The following is a 20,111-nucleotide window of genomic DNA, read 5'->3' as shown; positions in this document are numbered from 1 at the left end:
AACAGTATGTTAATCTTTTCCATTGCTGTTTTGTTGGCTGACTGAAGGAAGATATGCAGTGCATTTGAACCAAAGCAGATGTGTGCTGACAACTTAAATGCACAATCATGTTTGTGTTTTTTCTTTCTTTCTTCCATCCTTTGTAATATCATATTAAATATTAAGGTAGCAGTTTATAATCAATGACTAATGACAAGGAAAAAAAAACAGTATACAAAGATGCTCCAGGTGAGGCTTGAACTCAAAACCTCGGCATTGCTCAAGAGATACTGTCTTATAAGTACCGCGCGCAGACCAATTGCGCCACTGGAGCACTTTGTAGTTTTAATTTGTTATGCTAGATGTGGATTTTATTCAATACAATCAGTACAGTCATAAGAATTGAAAAAGAAAATCATTTTTGGTGATGAATGATGAGCAACAAAGGAACATGCATGCCAGATGGCACTTGAATAATCTGCCCACGATGATAGAAAAGGTTTAAAAAAAAACAACAACAATGTTATTTTTGTCATATTTTAGCTTCTGTGGTCATTTTTTACAAGCTAAACACTGCAAGACTGTTTTACAGTTGAAGCAAGGATAAAATATCAACTCTAGTGATGAGACACTTGCTGTAATGACTTCCAACTCAGACGGGACTTAAACCAACAACCACTGGCTTAGGAGAATAGTGCCTTACCCGTTATGCCAGTGGTGCTTACTGATGTTCTTATTTAGGACAGTTAGGTTTTTAATAGTCAATTATTTATTTTTGAAAAAAATTGAAGCTGTTAACTGTGTTCTTTGCATTACCAAGTCCAGCAAGAAATGTGCTGGTACTATCCAGAGCTGTCAGTATGGATTATCATGCTATATTGCAGAAAATCAATTTGATGCAACTGCTTTACCAACAGTATGTTAATCTTTTCCATTGCTGTTTTGTTAGCTGACTGAAGGAAGATATGCAGTGCATTTGAACCAAAGCAGATGTGTGCTGACAACTTAAATGCACAATCATGTTTGTGTTTTTTCTTTCTTTCTTCCATCCTTTATAATATCATATTAAATATTAAGGTAGCAGTTTATAATCAATGACTAATGACATAAGAAAAGGAAAAAAAATAGTATACAAAGATGCTCCAGGTGAGGCTTGACCTCACAACCTTGGCATTGCTCAACAGATACTGTCTTATAAGTTTCGCGCGCTGACCAATTGCGCCACTGGAGCACTTTGCAGCATTAATTGGTTATGCTAGATGTGGATTTTATTCAATACAATCAGTACAGTCATAAGAATTGAAAAAGAAAATCATTTTTGGTGATGAATGATGAGCAACAAAGGAACATGCATGCCAGATGGCACTTGAATAAGCTGTCCACTGTGATAGAAAAGGTTTAAAAAACAACAACAACAATATTATCATAATTAATGTCATATTTTAGCTTCTGTGGTCATTTTTTACAAGCTAAACACTGCAGGACTGTTTTACAGTTGAAGCAAGGATAAAATATAAACTCTAGTGATGAGACACTTGCTGTAATGACTTCCAACTCAGACGGGACTTAAACCAACAACCACTGGCTTAGGAGAACAGTGCCTTATTCATTATGCCAGTGGTGCTTACTGATGTCCTTATTTAAGACTGATAGGGTTTTAATAGTCAATTATTTATTTTTGAAAAAAAATTGAAGCTGTTTACTGTGTTCTTTGCATTACCATGTCCAGCAAGAAATGTGCTGGTACTATCCAGAGCTGTCAGTATGGATTATCATGCTATATTGCAGAAAATCAATTTGATGCAACTGCTTTACCAACAGTATGTTATTCTTTTCCATTGCTGTTTTGTTGGCTGACTGAAGGAAGATATGCAGTGCATTTGAATCAAAGCAGATGTGTGCTGACAACTTAAATGCACAATCATGTTTGTGTGTTTTCTTTCTTTCTTCCATCCTTTGTAATATCATATTAAATATTAAGGCTACAAGTTTATAATCAACGACTAATGACATAAGAAAAGGAAAAAAAACAGTGTACAAAGATGCTCCAGGTGAGGCTTGAACTCACAACCTCAGCATTGCTCAACAGATACTGTCTTATAAGTACCGCGCGCTGACCAATTGCGCCACTGGAGCACTTTGCAGCATTTATTGGTTATGCTAGATGTGGATTTTATTCAATACAATCAGTACAGTCATAAGAATTGAAAAAGAAAATCATTTTTGGTGATGAATGATGAGCAACAAAGGAACATGCATGCTAGATGGCACTTGAATAAGCTGTCCACGGTGATAGAAAAGGTTTAAAAAACAACAACAACAATGTTATCATAATTAATGTCATATTTTAGCTTCTGTGGTCATTTTTTACAAGCTAAACACTGCAAGACTGTTTTACAGTTGAAGCAAGGATAAAATATCAACTCTACTGATGAGACACTTGCTGTAAATAACTTCCAACTCAGACGGGACTTAAACCCACAATCACTGGCTTAGGAGAACAGTGCCTTACCCATTATGCCAGTGGTGCTTACTGATGTCTTTATTTAAGACTGATAGGTTTTTAATAGTCAATTATTTATGTTTGAAAAAAATTGAAGCTGTTTACTGTGTTCTTTGCATTACCAAGTCCTGCAAGAAATGTGCTGGTACTATCCAGAGCTGTCAGTATGGATTATCATGCTATATTGCAGAAAATCAATTTGATGCAACTGCTTTACCAACAGTATGTTAATCTTTTCCATTGCTGTTTTGTTGGCTGACTGAAGGAAGATATGCAGTGCATTTGAACCAAAGCAGATGTGTGCTGACAACTTAAATGCACAATCATGTTTGTGTTTTTTCTTTCTTTCTTCCATCCTTTGTAATATCATATTAAATATTAAGGTAGCAGTTTATATATAAATGACTAGGAAAAAAAACAGTATACAAAGATGTTCCAGGTGAGGCTTGAACTCAAAACCTCGGCATTGCTCAACAGATACTGTCTTATAAGTACCGCGCGCAGACCAATTGCGCCACTGGAGCACTTTGTAGTTTTAATTTGTTATGCTAGATGTGGATTTTATTCAATACAATCAGTACAGTCATAAGAATTGAAAAAGAAAATCATTTTTGGTGATGAATGATGAGCAACAAAGGAACATGCATGCCAGATGGCACTTGAATAATCTGCCCACGATGATAGAAAAGGTTTAAAAAAAAAAACAACAATGTTATTTTTGTCATATTTTAGCTTCTGTGGTCATTTTTTACAAGCTAAACACTGCAAGACTGTTTTACAGTTGAAGCAAGGATAAAATATCAACTCTAGTGATGAGACACTTTCTGTAATGACTTCCAACTCAGACCGGACTTAAACCCACAACCACTAGTTTAGGAGAACAGTGCCTTATCCATTATGCCAGTGGTGCTTACTGATGTCCTTATTTAAGACTGATAGGTTTTTAATAGTCAATTATTTATTTTTGAAGAAAAGTGAAGCTGTTTACTGTGTTCTTTGCATTGCCAAGTCCAGCAAGAAATGTGCTGGTACTATCCAGAGCTGTCAGTATGGATTATCAGGCTATATTGCAGAAAATCAATTTGATGCAACTGCTTTACCAACAGTATGTTAATCTTTTCCATTGCTGTTTTGTTGGCTGACTGAAGGAAGATATGCAGTGCATTTGAACCAAAGCAGATGTGTGCTGACAACTTAAATGCACAATCATGTTTGTGTTTTTTCTTTCTTTCTTCCATCCTTTGTAATATCATATTAAATATTAAGGTAGCAGTTTATAATCAATGACTAATGTCAAGGAAAAAAAACAGTATACAAAGATGCTCCAGGTGAGGCTTGAAATCTCAACCTCAGCATTGCTCAACAGATACTGTCTAATAAGTACCGCGTGCTGACCAATTGCACCACTGGAGCACTTTGCAGCATTCATTGGTTATGCTAGATGTGGATTTTATTCAATACAATCAGTACAGTCATAAGAATTGAAAAAGAAAATCATTTTTGGTGATGAATTATGAGCAACAAATGAACATGCATGTCAGATGGTACTTGAATAAGCTGTCCACTGTGATAGAAAAGGTTTTAAAAAAACAACAACAATGTTATCATAATAAATGTCATATTTTAGCTTCTGTGGTCATTTTTTGCAAGCTAAACACTGCAAGACTGTTTTACAGTTGAAGCAAGGCTAATATATCAACTCTAGTGATGAGACACTTGCTGTAATGACTTCCACCCCATATGGGACTTGGACCCCCTGGCTTAGGAGGGCAGTGACTTATCCATTATGCCAGTGGTGCTTACTGATGTCCTTATTGAAGACTGATAGGTTTTTAATAGTCAATTATTTATTTTTGAAAAAAAGTGATGCAGTTTTTCTGTGTTCTTTGCATTACCAAGTCCAGCAAGAAATGTGCTGGTACTAACCATAGCTGTCAGTATGGATTATCATGCTATATTGCAGAAAATCAATTTGATGCAACTGCTTTACCAACAGTATGTTAATCTTTTCCATTGCTGTTTTGTTGGCTGACTGAAGGAAGATATGCAGTGCATTTGAACCAAAGCAGATGTGTGCTGACAACTTAAATGCACAATCATGTTTGTGTGCTTTCTTTCTTTCTTCCATCCTTTGTAATATCATATTAAATATTAAGGTAGCAGTTTATAATCAATGACTAATGACAAGGAAAAATAAACAGTATACAAAGATGCTCCAGGTGAGGCTTGAACTCAAAACCTTGGCATTGCTCAACAGATACTGTCTTATAAGTACCGCGCGCAGACCAATTGCGCCACTGGAGCACTTTGTAGCATTAATTTGTTATGCTAGATGTGGATTTTATTCAATACAATCAGTACAGTCATAAGAATTGAAAAAGAAAATCATTTTTGGTGATGAATGATGATCAACAAAGGAACATGCATGCCAGATGGCACTTGAATAAGCTGTCCACGGTGATAGAAAAGGTTTAAAAAACAACAACAACAATGTTATAATAATTAATGTCATATTTTAGCTTCTGTGGTCATTTTTTACAAGCTAAACACTGCAAGACTGTTTTACAGTTAAAGCAAGGATAAAATATCAACTCTAGTGATGAGACACTTTCTGTAATGACTTCCAACTCAGACCGGACTTAAACCCACAACCACTAGCTTAGGAGAACAGTGCTTTATCCATTATGCCAGTGGTGCTTACTGATGTCCTTATTTAAGACTGATAGGTTTTTAATAGTCAATTATTTATTTTTGAAAAAAAGTGAAGCTGTTTACTGTGTTCTTTGCATTGCCAAGTCCAGCAAGAAATGTGCTGGTACTATCCAGAGCTGTCAGTATGGATTATCATGCTATATTGCAGAAAATCAATTTGATGCAACTGCTTTACCAACAGTATGTTAATCTTTTCCGTTGCTGTTTTGTTGGCTGACTGAAGGAAGATATGCAGTGCATTTGAACCAAAGCAGATGTGTGCTGACAACTTAAATGCACAATCATGTTTGTGTTTTTTCTTTCTTTCTTCCATCCTTTGTAATATCATATTAAATATTAAGGTAGCAGTTTATAATCAATGACTAATGACAAGAAAAAAAAACAGTATACAAAGATGCTCCAGGTGAGGCTTGAACTCAAAACCTCAGCATTGCTCAACAGATACTGTCTTATAAGTACCGCGCGCAGACCAATTGTGCCACTGGAGCACTTTGTAGCTCCAATTTGTTATGCTAGATGTGGATTTCATTCAATACAATCAGTACAGTCATAAGAATTGAAAAAGAAAATCATTTTTGGTGATGAATGATGAGCAACAAAGGAACATGCATGCCAGATGGCACTTGAATAATCTGCCCACGGTGATAGAAAAGGTTTAAAAAACAACAACAATGTTATTTTTGTCATATTTTAGCTTCTGTGGTCATTTTTTACAAGCTAAACACTGCAAGACTGTTTTACAGTTGAAGCAAGGATAAAATATCAACTCTAGTGATGAGGCACTTGCTGTAATGACTTCCAACTCAGACGGGACTTAAACCCACAACCACTGGCTTAGGAGAACAGTGCCTTATCCATTATGGCAGTGGTGCTTACTGATGTCCTTATTTAAGACTGATAGGTTTTTAATAGTCAATTATTTATTTTTGAAAAAAAGTGAAGCTGTTTACTGTGTTCTTTGCATTACCAAGTCCAGCAAGAAATGTGCTGGTACTAACCAGAGCTGTCAGTATGGATTATCATGCTATATTGCAGAAAATCAATTTAATGCAAATGCTTTACCAATAGTATGTTAATCTTTTCCATTGCTGTTTTGTTGGCTGACTGAAGGAAGATATGCAGTTCATTTGAACCAAAGCAGATGTGTGCTGACAACTTAAATGCACAATCATGTTTGTGTGCTTTCTTTCTTTCTTTCTTCCATCCTTTGTAATATCATATTAAATATTAAGGTAGCAGTTTATAATCAATGACTAATGACAAGGAAAAAAAAAACAGTATACAAATATGCTCCAGGTGAAGCTTGAACTCAAAACCTCGGCATTGCTCAACAGATACTGTCTTATAAGTACCGCGCGCAGACCAATTGCGCCACTGGAGCACTTTGTAGCATTAATTTGTTATGCTAGATGTGGATTTTATTCAATACAATTAGTACAGTCATAAGAATTGAAAAAGAAAATCATTTTTGGTGATGAATGATGAGCAACAAAGGAACATGCATGCCAGATGGCACTTGAATAAGCTGCCCACGGTGATAGAAAAGGTTTAAAAAAAAACAACAATGTTATTTTTGTCATATTTTAGCTTCTGTGGTCATTTTTTACAAGCTAAACACTGCAAGACTGTTTTACAGTTGAAGCAAGGATAAAATATCAACTCTAGTGATGAGGCACTTGCTGTAATGACTTCCAACTCAGACGGGACTTAAACCCACAACCACTGGCTTAGGAGAACAGTGCCTTATCCATTATGGCAGTGGTGCTAACTGATGTCCTTATTTAAGCATGATAGGTTTTTAATAGTCAATTATTTATTTTTGAAAAAAAGTGAAGCTGTTTACTGTGTTCTTTGCATTAACAAGTCCAGCAAGAAATGTGCTGGTACTAACCAGAGCTGTCAGTATGGATTATCATGCTATATTGCAGAAGATCAATTTGATGCAACTGCTTTACCAACAGTATGTTAATCTTTTCCATTGCTGTTTTGTTGGCTGACTGAAGGAAGATATGCAGTGCATTTGAACCAAAGCAGATGTGTGCTGACAACTTAAATGCACAATCATGTTTGTGTGTTTTCTTTCTTTCTTCCATCCTTTGTAATATCATATTAAATATTAAGGTAGCAGTTTATAATCAATGACTAATGACATAAGAAAAGGAAAAAAAAACAGTATACAAAAAAACTCCATGTGAGGCTTGAACTCACAACCTCGGCATTGCTCAACAGATACTGTCTTATAAGTACCACGCGCTGACCAATTGCGCCACTGGAGCGCTTTGCAGCATTATTTGGTTATGCTAGATGTGGATTTTATTCAATACAATCAGTACAGTCATAAGAATTGAAAAAGAAAATCATTTTTGGTGATGAATGATGAGCAACAAAGTAACATGCATGCCAGATGGCACTTGAATAAGCTGTCCACGGTGATAGAAAAGGTTTAAAAAACAACAACAACAATGTTATCATAATTAATGTCATATTTTAGCTTCTGTGGTAATTTTTTACAAGCTAAACACTGCAAGACTGTTTTACAGTTGAAGCAAGGATAAAATATCAACTCTAGTGATGAGACACTTGCTGTAATGACTTCCAACTCAGACGGGACTTAAACCCACAACCACAGGCTTAGGAGAACAGTGCCTTACCCATTATGCCAGTGGTGCTTACTGATGTTCTTATTTAGGACAGTTAGGTTTTTAATAGTCAATTATTTATTTTTGAAGAAAAGTGAAGCTGTTTACTGTGTTCTTTGCATTGCCAAGTCCAGCAAGAAATGTGCTGGTACTATCCAGAGCTGTCAGTATGGATTATCATGCTATATTGCAGAAAATCAATTTGATGCAACTGCTTTACCAACAGTATGTTAATCTTTTCCATTGCTGTTTTGTTGGCTGACTGAAGGAAGATATGCAGTGCATTTGAACCAAAGCAGATGTGTGCTGACAACTTAAATGCACAATCATGTTTGTGTTTTTTCTTTCTTTCTTCCATCCTTTGTAATATCATATTAAATATTAAGGTAGCAGTTTATAATCAATGACTAATGTCAAGGAAAAAAAACAGTATACAAAGATGCTCCAGGTGAGGCTTGAACTCTCAACCTCAGCATTGCTCAACAGATACTGTCTAAGAAGTACCGCGTGCTGACCAATTGCACCACTGGAGCACTTTGCAGCATTCATTGGTTATGCTAGATGTGGATTTTATTCAATACAATCAGTACAGTCATAAGAATTGAAAAAGAAAATCATTTTTGGTGATGAATTATGAGCAACAAATGAACATGCATGTCAGATGGTACTTGAATAAGCTGTCCACTGTGATAGAAAAGGTTTTAAAAAAACAACAACAATGTTATCATAATAAATGTCATATTTTAGCTTCTGTGGTCATTTTTTGCAAGCTAAACACTGCAAGACTGTTTTACAGTTGAAGCAAGGCTAATATATCAACTCTAGTGATGAGACACTTGCTGTAATGACTTCCACCCCATATGGGACTTGGACCCCCTGGCTTAGGAGGGCAGTGACTTATCCATTATGCCAGTGGTGCTTACTGATGTCCTTATTGAAGACTGATAGGTTTTTAATAGTCAATTATTTATTTTTGAAAAACAGTGAAGCTGTTTTTCTGTGTTCTTTGCATTACCAAGTCCAGCAAGAAATGTGCTGGTACTAACCATAGCTGTCAGTATGGATTATCATGCTATATTGCAGAAAATCAATTTGATGCAACTGCTTTACCAACAGTATGTTAATCTTTTCCATTGCTGTTTTGTTGGCTGACTGAAGGAAGATATGCAGTGCATTTGAACCAAAGCAGATGTGTGCTGACAACTTAAATGCACAATCATGTTTGTGTGCTTTCTTTCTTTCTTCCATCCTTTGTAATATCATATTAAATATTAAGGTAGCAGTTTATAATCAATGACTAATGACAAGGAAAAAAAACAGTATACAAAGATGCTCCAGGTGAGGCTTGAACTCAAAACCTTGGCATTGCTCAACAGATACTGTCTTATAAGTACCGCGCGCAGACCAATTGCGCCACTGGAGCACTTTGTAGCATTAATTTGTTATGCTAGATGTGGATTTTATTCAATACAATCAGTACAGTCATAAGAATTGAAAAAGAAAATCATTTTTGGTGATGAATGATGATCAACAAAGGAACATGCATGCCAGATGGCACTTGAATAAGCTGTCCACGGTGATAGAAAAGGTTTAAAAAACAACAACAACAATGTTATAATAATTAATGTCATATTTTAGCTTCTGTAGTCATTTTTTACAAGCTAAACACTGCAAGAATGTTTTACAGTTAAAGCAAGGATAAAATATCAACTCTAGTGATGAGACACTTTCTGTAATGACTTCCAACTCAGACCGGACTTAAACCCACAACCACTAGCTTAGGAGAACAGTGCCTTATCCATTATGCCAGTGGTGCTTACTGATGTCCTTATTTAAGACTGATAGGTTTTTAATAGTCAATTATTTATTTTTGAAAAAAAGTGAAGCTGTTTACTGTGTTCTTTGCATTGCCAAGTCCAGCAAGAAATGTGCTGGTACTATCCAGAGCTGTCAGTATGGATTATCATGCTATATTGCAGAAAATCAATTTGATGCAACTGCTTTACCAACAGTATGTTAATCTTTTCCGTTGCTGTTTTGTTGGCTGACTGAAGGAAGATATGCAGTGCATTTGAACCAAAGCAGATGTGTGCTGACAACTTAAATGCACAATCATGTTTGTGTTTTTTCTTTCTTTCTTCCATCCTTTGTAATATCATATTAAATATTAAGGTAGCAGTTTATAATCAATGACTAATGACAAGGAAAAAAAATAGTATACAAAGATGCTCCAGGTGAGGCTTGAACTCAAAACCTCAGCATTGCTCAACAGATACTGTCTTATAAGTACCGCGCGCAGACCAATTGTGCCACTGGAGCACTTTGTAGCTCTATTTTGTTATGCTAGATGTGGATTTCATTCAATACAATCAGTACAGTCATAAGAATTGAAAAAGAAAATCATTTTTGGTGATGAATGATGAGCAACAAAGGAACATGCATGCCAGATGGCACTTGAATAAGCTGCCCACGGTGATAGAAAAGGTTTAAAAAAAAACAACAATGTTATTTTTGTCATATTTTAGCTTCTGTGGTCATTTTTTACAAGCTAAACACTGCAAGACTGTTTTACAGTTGAAGCAAGGATAACATATCAACTCTAGTGATGAGGCACTTGCTGTAATGACTTCCAACTCAGACGGGACTTAAACCCACAACCACTGGCTTAGGAGAACAGTGCCTTATCCATTATGGCAGTGGTGCTTACTGATGTCCTTATTTAAGACTGATAGGTTTTTAATGGTCAATTATTTATTTTTGAAAAAAAGTGAAGCTGTTTACTGTGTTCTTTGCATTACCAAGTCCAGCAAGAAATGTGCTGGTACTAACCAGAGCTGTCAGTATGGATTATCATGCTATATTGCAGAAAATCAATTTAATGCAACTGCTTTACCAATAGTATGTTAATCTTTTCCATTGCTGTTTTGTTGGCTGACTGAAGGAAGATATGCAGTTCATTTGAACCAAAGCAGATGTGTGCTGACAACTTAAATGCACAATCATGTTTGTGTGCTTTCTTTCTTTCTTTCTTCCATCCTTTGTAATATCATATTAAATATTAAGGTAGCAGTTTATAATCAATGACTAATGACAAGGAAAAAAAAAACAGTATACAAAGATGCTCCAGGTGAAGCTTGAACTCAAAACCTCGGCATTGCTCAACAGATACTGTCTTATAAGTACCGCGCGCAGACCAATTGCGCCACTGGAGCACTTTGCAGCATTAATTTGTTATGCTAGATGTGGATTTTATTCAATACAATTAGTACAGTCATAAGAATTGAAAAAGAAAATCATTTTTGGTGATGAATGATGAGCAACAAAGGAACATGCATGCCAGATGGCACTTGAATAAGCTGCCCACGGTGATAGAAAAGGTTTAAAAAAAAACAACAACAATGTTATTTTTGTCATATTTTAGCTTCTGTGGTCATTTTTTACAAGCTAAACACTGCAAGACTGTTTTACAGTTGAAGCAAGGATAAAATATCAACTCTAGTGATGAGGCACTTGCTGTAATGACTTCCAACTCAGACGGGACTTAAACCCACAACCACTGGCTTAGGAGAACAGTGCCTTATCCATTATGGCAGTGGTGCTAACTGATGTCCTTATTTAAGACTGATAGGTTTTTAATAGTCAATTATTTATTTTTGAAAAAAAAAGCTGTTTACTGTGTTCTTTGCATTAACAAGTCCAGCAAGAAATGTGCTGGTACTAACCAGAGCTGTCAGTATGGATTATCATGCTATATTGCAGAAGATCAATTTGATGCAACTGCTTTACCAACAGTATGTTAATCTTTTCCATTGCTGTTTTGTTGGCTGACTGAAGGAAGATATGCAGTGCATTTGAACCAAAGCAGATGTGTGCTGACAACTTAAATGCACAATCATGTTTGTGTGTTTTCTTTCTTTCTTCCATCCTTTGTAATATCATATTAAATATTAAGGTAGCAGTTTATAATCAATGACTAATGACATAAGAAAAGGAAAAAAAAACAGTATACAAAAAAACTCCATGTGAGGCTTGAACTCACAACCTCGGCATTGCTCAACAGATACTGTCTTATAAGTACCGCGCGCTGACCAATTGCGCCACTGGAGCGCTTTGCAGCATTAATTGGTTATGCTAGATGTGGATTTTATTCAATACAATCAGTACAGTCATAAGAATTGAAAAAGAAAATCATTTTTGGTGATGAATGATGAGCAACAAAGTAACATGCATGCCAGATGGCACTTGAATAAGCTGTCCACGGAGATAGAAAAGGTTTAAAAAACAACTACAACAATGTTATCATAATTAATGTCATATTTTAGCTTCTGTGGTAATTTTTTACAAGCTAAACACTGCAAGACTGTTTTACAGTTGAAGCAAGGATAAAATATCAACTCTAGTGATGAGACACTTGCTGTAATGACTTCCAACTCAGACGGGACTTAAACCCACAACCACAGGCTTAGGAGAACAGTGCCTTACCCATTATGCCAGTGGTGCTTACTGATGTTCTTATTTAGGACAGTTAGGTTTTTAATAGTCAATTATTTATTTTTGAAAACAATTGAAGCTGTTTACTGTGTTCTTTGCATTACCAAGTCCAGCAAGAAATGTGCTGGTACTATCCAGAGCTGTCAGTATGGATTATCATGCTATATTGCAGAAAATCAATTTGATGCAACTGCTTTACCAACAGTATGTTAATCTTTTCCATTGCTGTTTTGTTGGCTGACTGAAGGAAGATATGCAGTGCATTTGAACCAAAGCAGATGTGTGCTGACAACTTAAATGCACAATCATGTTTGTGTTTTTTCTTTCTTTCTTCCATCCTTTGTAATATCATATTAAATATTAAGGTAGCAGTTTATAATCAATGACTAATGTCAAGGAAAAAAAACAGTATACAAAGATGCTCCAGGTGAGGCTTGAACTCTCAACCTCAGCATTGCTCAACAGATACTGTCTTATAAGTACCGCGTGCTGACCAATTGCACCACTGGAGCACTTTGCAGCATTCGTTGGTTAAGCTAGATGTGGATTTTATTCAATACAATCAGTACAGTCATAAGAATTGAAAAAGAAAATCATTTTTGGTGATGAATTATGAGCAACAAATGAACATGCATGTCAGATGGTACTTGAATAAGCTGTCCACGGTGATAGATAAGGTTTAAAAAAAACAACAACAATGTTATCATAATAAATGTCATATTTTAGCTTCTGTGGTCATTTTTTGCAAGCTAAACACTGCAAGACTGTTTTACAGTTGAAGCAAGGCTAAAATATCAACTCTAGTGATGAGACACTTGCTGTAATGAATTCCACCCCATATGGGAATTGGACCCCCTGGCTTAGGAGGGCAGTGACTTATCCATTATGCCAGTGGTGCTTACTGATGTCCTTTTTGAAGACTGATAGGTTTTTAATAGACAATTATTTATTTTTGAAAAAAAGTTAAGCTGTTTACTGTGTTCTTTGCATTACCAAGTCCAGCAAGAAATGTGCTGGTACTAACCAGAGCTGTCAGTATGGATTATCATGCTATATTGCAGAAAATCAATTTGATGCAACTGCTTTACCAACAGTATGTTAATCTTTTCCATTGCTGTTTTGTTGGCTGACTGAAGGAAGATATGCAGTGCATTTGAACCAAAGCAGATGTGTGCTGACAACTTAAATGCACAATCATGTTTGTGTTTTTTCTTTCTTTCTTCCATCCTTTGTAATATCATATTAAATATTAAGGTAGCAGTTTATAATCAATGACTAATGACATAAGAAAAGGAAAAAAAAACAGTATACAAAGATGCTCCAGGTGAGGCTTGAACTCACAACCTCGGCATTGCTCAACAGATACTGTTTTATAGGAACCGCGTGCTGCCCAATTTCACCACTGGAGCACTTTGCAGCATTAACTGGTTATGCTAGACATGGATTTTATTCAATACAATCAGTACAGTCATAAGAATTGAAAAAGAAAATAATTTTTGGTGATGAATGATGAGCAACAAAGGAACATGCATGCCAGATGGCACTTGAATAAGCTGTCCACGGTGATAGAAAAGGTTTAAAAAACAACAACAACAACAATGTTATCATAATAAATGTCATATTTTAGCTTCTGTGGTCATTTTTTGCAAGCTAAACACTGCAAGACTGTTTTACAGTTGAAGCAAGGATAAAATATCAACTCTAGTGATGAGACACTTGCTGTAATGACTTCCACCCCATATGGGACATGGACCCCCTGGCTTAGGAGGGCAGTGACTTATCCATTATGCCAGTGGTGCTTACTGATGTTCTTATTTAAGACTGTAAGGTTTTTAATAGTCAATTATTTATTTTTGAGCAAAAAGTTAAGCTGTTTACTGTGTTCTTTGCATTACCAAGTCCAGCAAGAAATGTGCTGGTACTAACCAGAGCTGTCAGTATGGATTATCATGCTTATTGCAGAAAATCAATTTGATGCAACTGCTTTACCAACAGTATGTTAATCTTTTCCATTGCTGTTTTGTTGGCTGACTGAAGGAAGATATGCAGTGCATTTGAACCAAAGCCGATGTGTGCTGACAACTTAAATGCACAATCATGTTTGTGTTTTTTCTTTCTTTCTTCCATCCTTTGTAATATTATATTAAATATTAAGGCTACCAGTTTATAATCAATGACAAATGACATAAGAAAAGGGAAAAAAAAAACAGTATACAAAGCTGCTCCAGGTGAGGCTTGAACTCACAACCTCGGCATTGCTCAACAGATACTGTCTTATAAGTACCGTGCGCTGACCAATTGCGCCACTGGAGCACTTAGCAGAAACAGTTGGTTATGCTAAATGTGGATTTTATTCAATACAATCAGTACAGTCATAAGAATTGAAAAATAAAATCATTTTTGGTGATGAATGATGAGCAACAAACGAACGTGCATGCCAGATGGCACTTGAATAAGCTGTCCACGGTGATAGAAAAGGTTTATAAAAAAACAACAACAATGCTATCATAATAAATGTCATTTTTTAGCTTCTGTGGTCATTTTTTACAAGCTAAACACTGCAAGACTGTTTTACAGTTGAAGCAAGGATAAAATATTAACTCTAGTGATGAGACACTTGCTGTAATGACTTCCACCCCAAATGGGACTTGGACCCCCTGGCTTAGGAGGGCAGTGACTTATCCATTATGCCAGTGGTGCTTACTGATGTTCTTATTTAAGACTGTTAGGTTTTTAATAGTCAATTATTTATTTTTGAGGAAAAAGTGAAGCTGTTTACTGTGTTCTTTGCATTACCAAGTCCAGCAAGAAATGTGCTGGTACTATCCAGAGCTGTCAGTATGGATTATCATGCTATATTGCAGAAAATCAATTTGATGCAACTGCTTTACCAACAGTATGTTAATCTTTTCCTTTGCTGTTTTGTTGGCTGGCTGACTGAAGGAAGATATGCAGTGCATTTGAACCAAAGCAGATGTGTGCTGACAACTTAAATGCACAATCATGTTTGTGTTTTTTCTTTCTTTCTTCCATCCTTTGTAATATCATATTAAATATTAAGGTAGCAGTTTATAATCAATGACTAATGACATAAGAAAAGGAAAAAAAACAGTAGACAAACATGGTCCAGGCGAGGCTTGAACTCAAAACCTCAGCATTGCTCTACAGATACTATCTTATAAGTACCATGCGCGGACCAATTGCACCGCTGGAGCACTTTGCAGCATTGATTTGTTATGCTAGATGTGATACAATCAGTACAGTCATAAGAATTGAAAAAGAAAATCATTTTTGGAGATGAATGATGAGAAACAAAGGAACATGCATGCCAGATGGCACTTGAATAAGCTGTCCACGGTGATAGAAAAGGTTTAAAAAAAACAACAACAATGTTATCATAATAAATGTCATATTTTAGCTTCTGTGGTCATTTTTTGCAAGCTAAACACTGCAAGACTGTTTTACAGTTGAAGCAAGGATAAAATATCAACTCTAGTGATGAGATACTTGCTGTAATGAATTCCACCCCATAGGGGACTTGGACCCCCTGGCTTAGGAGGGCAGTGACTTATCCATTATGCAAGTGGTGCTTACTGATGTTCTTATTTAAGACTGTCAGGTTTTTAATAGTCAATTATTTATTTTTGAGGAAAAAGTGAAGCTGTTTACTGTGTTCTTTGCATTACCAAGTCCAGCAAGAAATGTGCTGATGTGCTGGTACTATCCAGAGCTGTTAGTATGGATTATCATGCTATATTGCAGAAAATCAATATGATGCAACTGCTTTACCAACAGTATGTTAATCTTTTCCATTGCTGTTTTGTTGGCTGACTGAAGGAAGATATGCAGTGCATTTGAACCAAAGCAGATGTGTGCTGACAACTTAAATGCACAATCATGTTTGTGTTATTTCTTTCTTTCTTCCATCCTTTGTAATATCATATTAAATATTAAGGAAGCAGTTTATAATCAATGACTAATGACATAAGAAAAGGAAAAAAAAACAGTATACAAAGATGCTCCAGGTGAGGCTTGAACTCACAACCTCGGCATTGCTCAACATATTCTGTCTTATAAGTACCGCGCGCTGACCAATTGCACCACTGGAGCACTTTACAGCATTAGTTGGTTTTGCTAGATGTGGATTTTATTCAATACAATCAGTACAGTCATAAGAATTGAAAAAGAAAATAATTTTTGGTGATGAATGATGAGCAACAAAGGAACATGCATGCCAGATGGCACTTGAATAAGCTGTCCACGGTGATAGAAAAGGTTTAAAAAACAACAACAACAATGTTATCATAATTAATGTCATATTTTAGCTTCTGTGGTCATTTTTTGCAAACTAAACACTGCAAGACTGTTTTACAGTTGAAGCAAGGATAAAATATCAACTCTAGTGATGAGACACTTGCTGTAATGACTTCCAACTCAGACGGGACTTAAACCCACAAGCACTGGCTTAGGAGAACAGTGCCTTATCCATTATGCCAGTGGTGCTTACTGATGTCCTTATTTAAGACTGATAGGTTTTTAATAGTCAATTATTTATTTTTGAGGAAAAAGTGAAGCTGTTTACTGTGTTCTTTGCATTACCAAGTCCAGCAAGAAATGTGCTGGTACTATCCAGAGCTGTCAGTATGGATTATCATGCTATATTGCAGAAAATCAATTTGATGCAACTGCTTTACCAACAGTATGTTAATCTTTTAAATTGCTGTTTTGTTGGCTGACTGAAGGAAGATATGCAGTGCATTTGAACCAAAGCAGATGTGTGCTGACAACTTAAATGCACAATCATGTTTGTGTTATTTCTTTCTTTCTTCCATCCTTTGTAATATCATATTAAATATTAAGGAAGCAGTTTATAATCAATGACTAATGACATAAGAAAAGGAAAAAAAAAACAGTATACAAAGATGCTCCAGGTGAGGCTTGAACTCACAACCTCGGCATTGCTCAACATATACTGTCTTATAAGTACCGCGCGCTGACCAATTGCACCACTGGAGCACTTTGCAGCATTAGTTGGTTTTGCTAGATGTGGATTTTATTCAATACAATCAGTACAGTCATAAGAATTGAAAAAGAAAATAATTTTTGGTGATGAATGATGAGCAACAAAGGAACATGCATGCCAGATGGCACTTGAATAAGCTGTCCACGGTGATAGAAAAGGTTTAAAAAACAACAACAACAATGTTATCATAATTAATGTCATATTTTAGCTTCTGTGGTCATTTTTTGCAAGCTAAACACTGCAAGACTGTTTTACAGTTGAAGCAAGGATAAAATATCAACTCTAGTGATGAGACACTTGCTGTAATGACTTCCAACTCAGACGGGAGTTAAACCCACAAGCACTGGCTTAGGAGAACAGTGCCTTATCCATTATGCCAGTGGTGCTTACTGATGTCCTTATTTAAGACTGATAGGTTTTTAATAGTCAATTATTTATTTTTGAGGAAAAAGTGAAGCTGTTTACTGTGTTCTTTGCATTACCAAGTCCAGCAAGAAATGTGCTGGTACTATCCAGAGCTGACAGTATGGATTATCATGCTATATTGCAGAAAATCAATTTGATGCAACTGCTTTACCAACAGTATGTTAATCTTTTAAATTGCTGTTTTGTTGGCTGACTGAAGGAAGATATGCAGTGCATTTGAACCAAAGCAGATGTGTGCTGACAACTTAAATGCACAATCATGTTTGCGTTTTTTCTTTCTTTATTCCATCCTTTGTAATATCATATTAAATATTAAGGAAGCAGTTTATAATCAATGACTAATGACATAAGAAAAGGAAAAAAAAAACAGTATACAAAGATGCTCCAGGTGAGGCTTGAACTCACAACCTCTGCATTGCTCAACAGATTCTGTCTTATAAATACCGCGCGCTGACCAATTGCGCCACTGGAGCTCTTTGCAGCATTAATTGGTTATGCTAGATGTGGATTTTATTCAATACAATCAGTACAGTCATAAGAATTGAAAAAGAAAATCATTTTTGGTGATGAATGATGAGCAACAAAGGAACATGCATGCCAGATGGCACTTGAATAAGCTGTCCACGGTGATAGAAAAGGTTTAAAAAACAACAACAACAATGTTATCATAATTAATGTCATATTTTAGCTTCTGTGGTCACTTTTTACAAGCTAAACACTGCAAGACTGTTTTACAGTTGAAGCAAGGATAAAATATCAACTCTACTGATGAGACACTTGCTGTAATGACTTCCAACTCAGACGGGACTTAAACCCACAACCACTGGCTTAGGAGAACAGTGCCTTATCCATTATGCCAGTGGTGCTCACTGATGTCCTTATTTAAGACTGTTAGGTTTTTAATAGTCAATTATTTATTTTTGAAAAAAAGTGAAGCTGTTTACTGTGTTCTTTGCATTACCAAGTCCAGCAAGAAATGTGCTGGTACTATCCAGAGCTGTCAGTATGGATTATCATGCTATATTGCAGAAAATCAATTTGATGCAACTGCTTTACCAACAGTATGTTAATCTTTTAAATTGCTGTTTTGTTGGCTGACTGAAGGAAGATATGCAATGCATTTGAACCAAAGCAGATGTGTGCTGACAACTTAAATGCACAATCATGTTTGTGTTTTTTCTTTCTTTCTTCCATCCTTTGTAATATCATATTAAATATTAAGGTAGCAGTTTATAATCAATGACTAATGACATAAGAAAAGGAAAAAAAAATAGTATACAAAGATGCTCCAGGTGAGGCTTGACCTCACAACCTTGGCATTGCTCAACAGATACTGTCTTATAAGTTTTGCGTGCTAACCAATTGCGCCACTGGAGCACTTTGCAGCATTAATTGGTTATGCTAGATGTGGATTTTATTCAATACAATCAGTACATTCATAAGAATTGAAAAAGAAAATCATTTTTGGTGATGAATGATGAGCAACAAAGGAACATGCATGCCAGATGGCACTTGAATAAGCTGTCCACGGTGATAGAAAAGGTTTAAAAAACAACAACAACAATGTTATCATAATAAATGTCATATTTTAGCTTCTGTGGTCATTTTTTACAAGCTAAACACTGCAAGACTGTTTTACAGTTGAAGCAAGGATAAAATATCAAATCTAGTGATGAGACACTTGCTGTAATGACTTCCAACTCAGACGGGACTTAAACCCACAACCACTGGCTTAGGAGAACAGTGCCTTATCCATTATGCCAGTGGTGCTTACTGATGTCCTTATTTAAGACTGATAGGTTTTTAATAGTCAATTATTTATTTTTGAAAAAAAGTGAAGCTGTTTACTGTGTTCTTTGCATTACCAAGTCCAGCAAGAAATGTGCTGGTACTATCCAGAGCTGTCAGTATGGATTATCATGCTATATTGCAGAAAATCAATTTGATGCAACTGCTTTGCCAACAGTATGTTAATCTTTTCCATTGCTGTTTTGTTGGCTGATTGAAGGAAGATATGCACTGCATTTGAACCAAAGCAGATGTGTGCTGACAACTTAAATGCACAATCATGTTTGTGTTTTTTCTTTCTTCCTTCCTTTGTAATATCATATTAAATATTAAGGTAGCAGTTTATAATCAATGACTAATGACATAAGAAAAGGAAAAAAAAAATAGTGTACAAAGATACTCAAGGTGAGGCTTGACCTCACAACCTTGGCATTGCTCAACAGATACTGTATTATAAGCTTCACGCGCTGACCAATTGCGCCACTGGAGCACTTTGCAGCATTAATTGGTTATGCTAGATGTGGATTTTATTCAATACAATCAGTACATT

General features: G+C 35.8%; 4 non-coding genes across 4 annotated transcripts; all 4 read right to left on the bottom strand.

Annotated features, from left to right (window-relative positions):
* Positions 1–2,022: 2,022 nt before the first annotated feature.
* Positions 2,023–2,115, bottom strand: TRNAI-UAU (transfer RNA isoleucine (anticodon UAU)). The gene is given in 2 exon segments: positions 2,023–2,058; positions 2,078–2,115. It is a non-coding gene; the product is annotated as a tRNA-Ile (tRNA).
* Positions 2,116–14,544: 12,429 nt separating this feature from the next.
* TRNAI-UAU (transfer RNA isoleucine (anticodon UAU)) lies at positions 14,545–14,637 on the bottom strand. The gene is given in 2 exon segments: positions 14,545–14,580; positions 14,600–14,637. It is a non-coding gene; the product is annotated as a tRNA-Ile (tRNA).
* Positions 14,638–16,341: 1,704 nt separating this feature from the next.
* TRNAI-UAU (transfer RNA isoleucine (anticodon UAU)) lies at positions 16,342–16,434 on the bottom strand. The gene is given in 2 exon segments: positions 16,342–16,377; positions 16,397–16,434. It is a non-coding gene; the product is annotated as a tRNA-Ile (tRNA).
* An 813-nt stretch (positions 16,435–17,247) lies between these two features.
* On the bottom strand, positions 17,248–17,340 carry TRNAI-UAU (transfer RNA isoleucine (anticodon UAU)). The gene is given in 2 exon segments: positions 17,248–17,283; positions 17,303–17,340. It is a non-coding gene; the product is annotated as a tRNA-Ile (tRNA).
* Positions 17,341–20,111: the final 2,771 nt, after the last annotated feature.

Source organism: Pseudophryne corroboree, unplaced genomic scaffold, assembly GCF_028390025.1.
Source record: "Pseudophryne corroboree isolate aPseCor3 unplaced genomic scaffold, aPseCor3.hap2 scaffold_1126, whole genome shotgun sequence".
NCBI classification, from domain to species: Eukaryota; Metazoa; Chordata; class Amphibia; order Anura; family Myobatrachidae; genus Pseudophryne; species Pseudophryne corroboree.
Note: the sequence above shows the minus strand (reverse complement) of the source record. Positions and strands in the feature narration are given on the sequence as shown.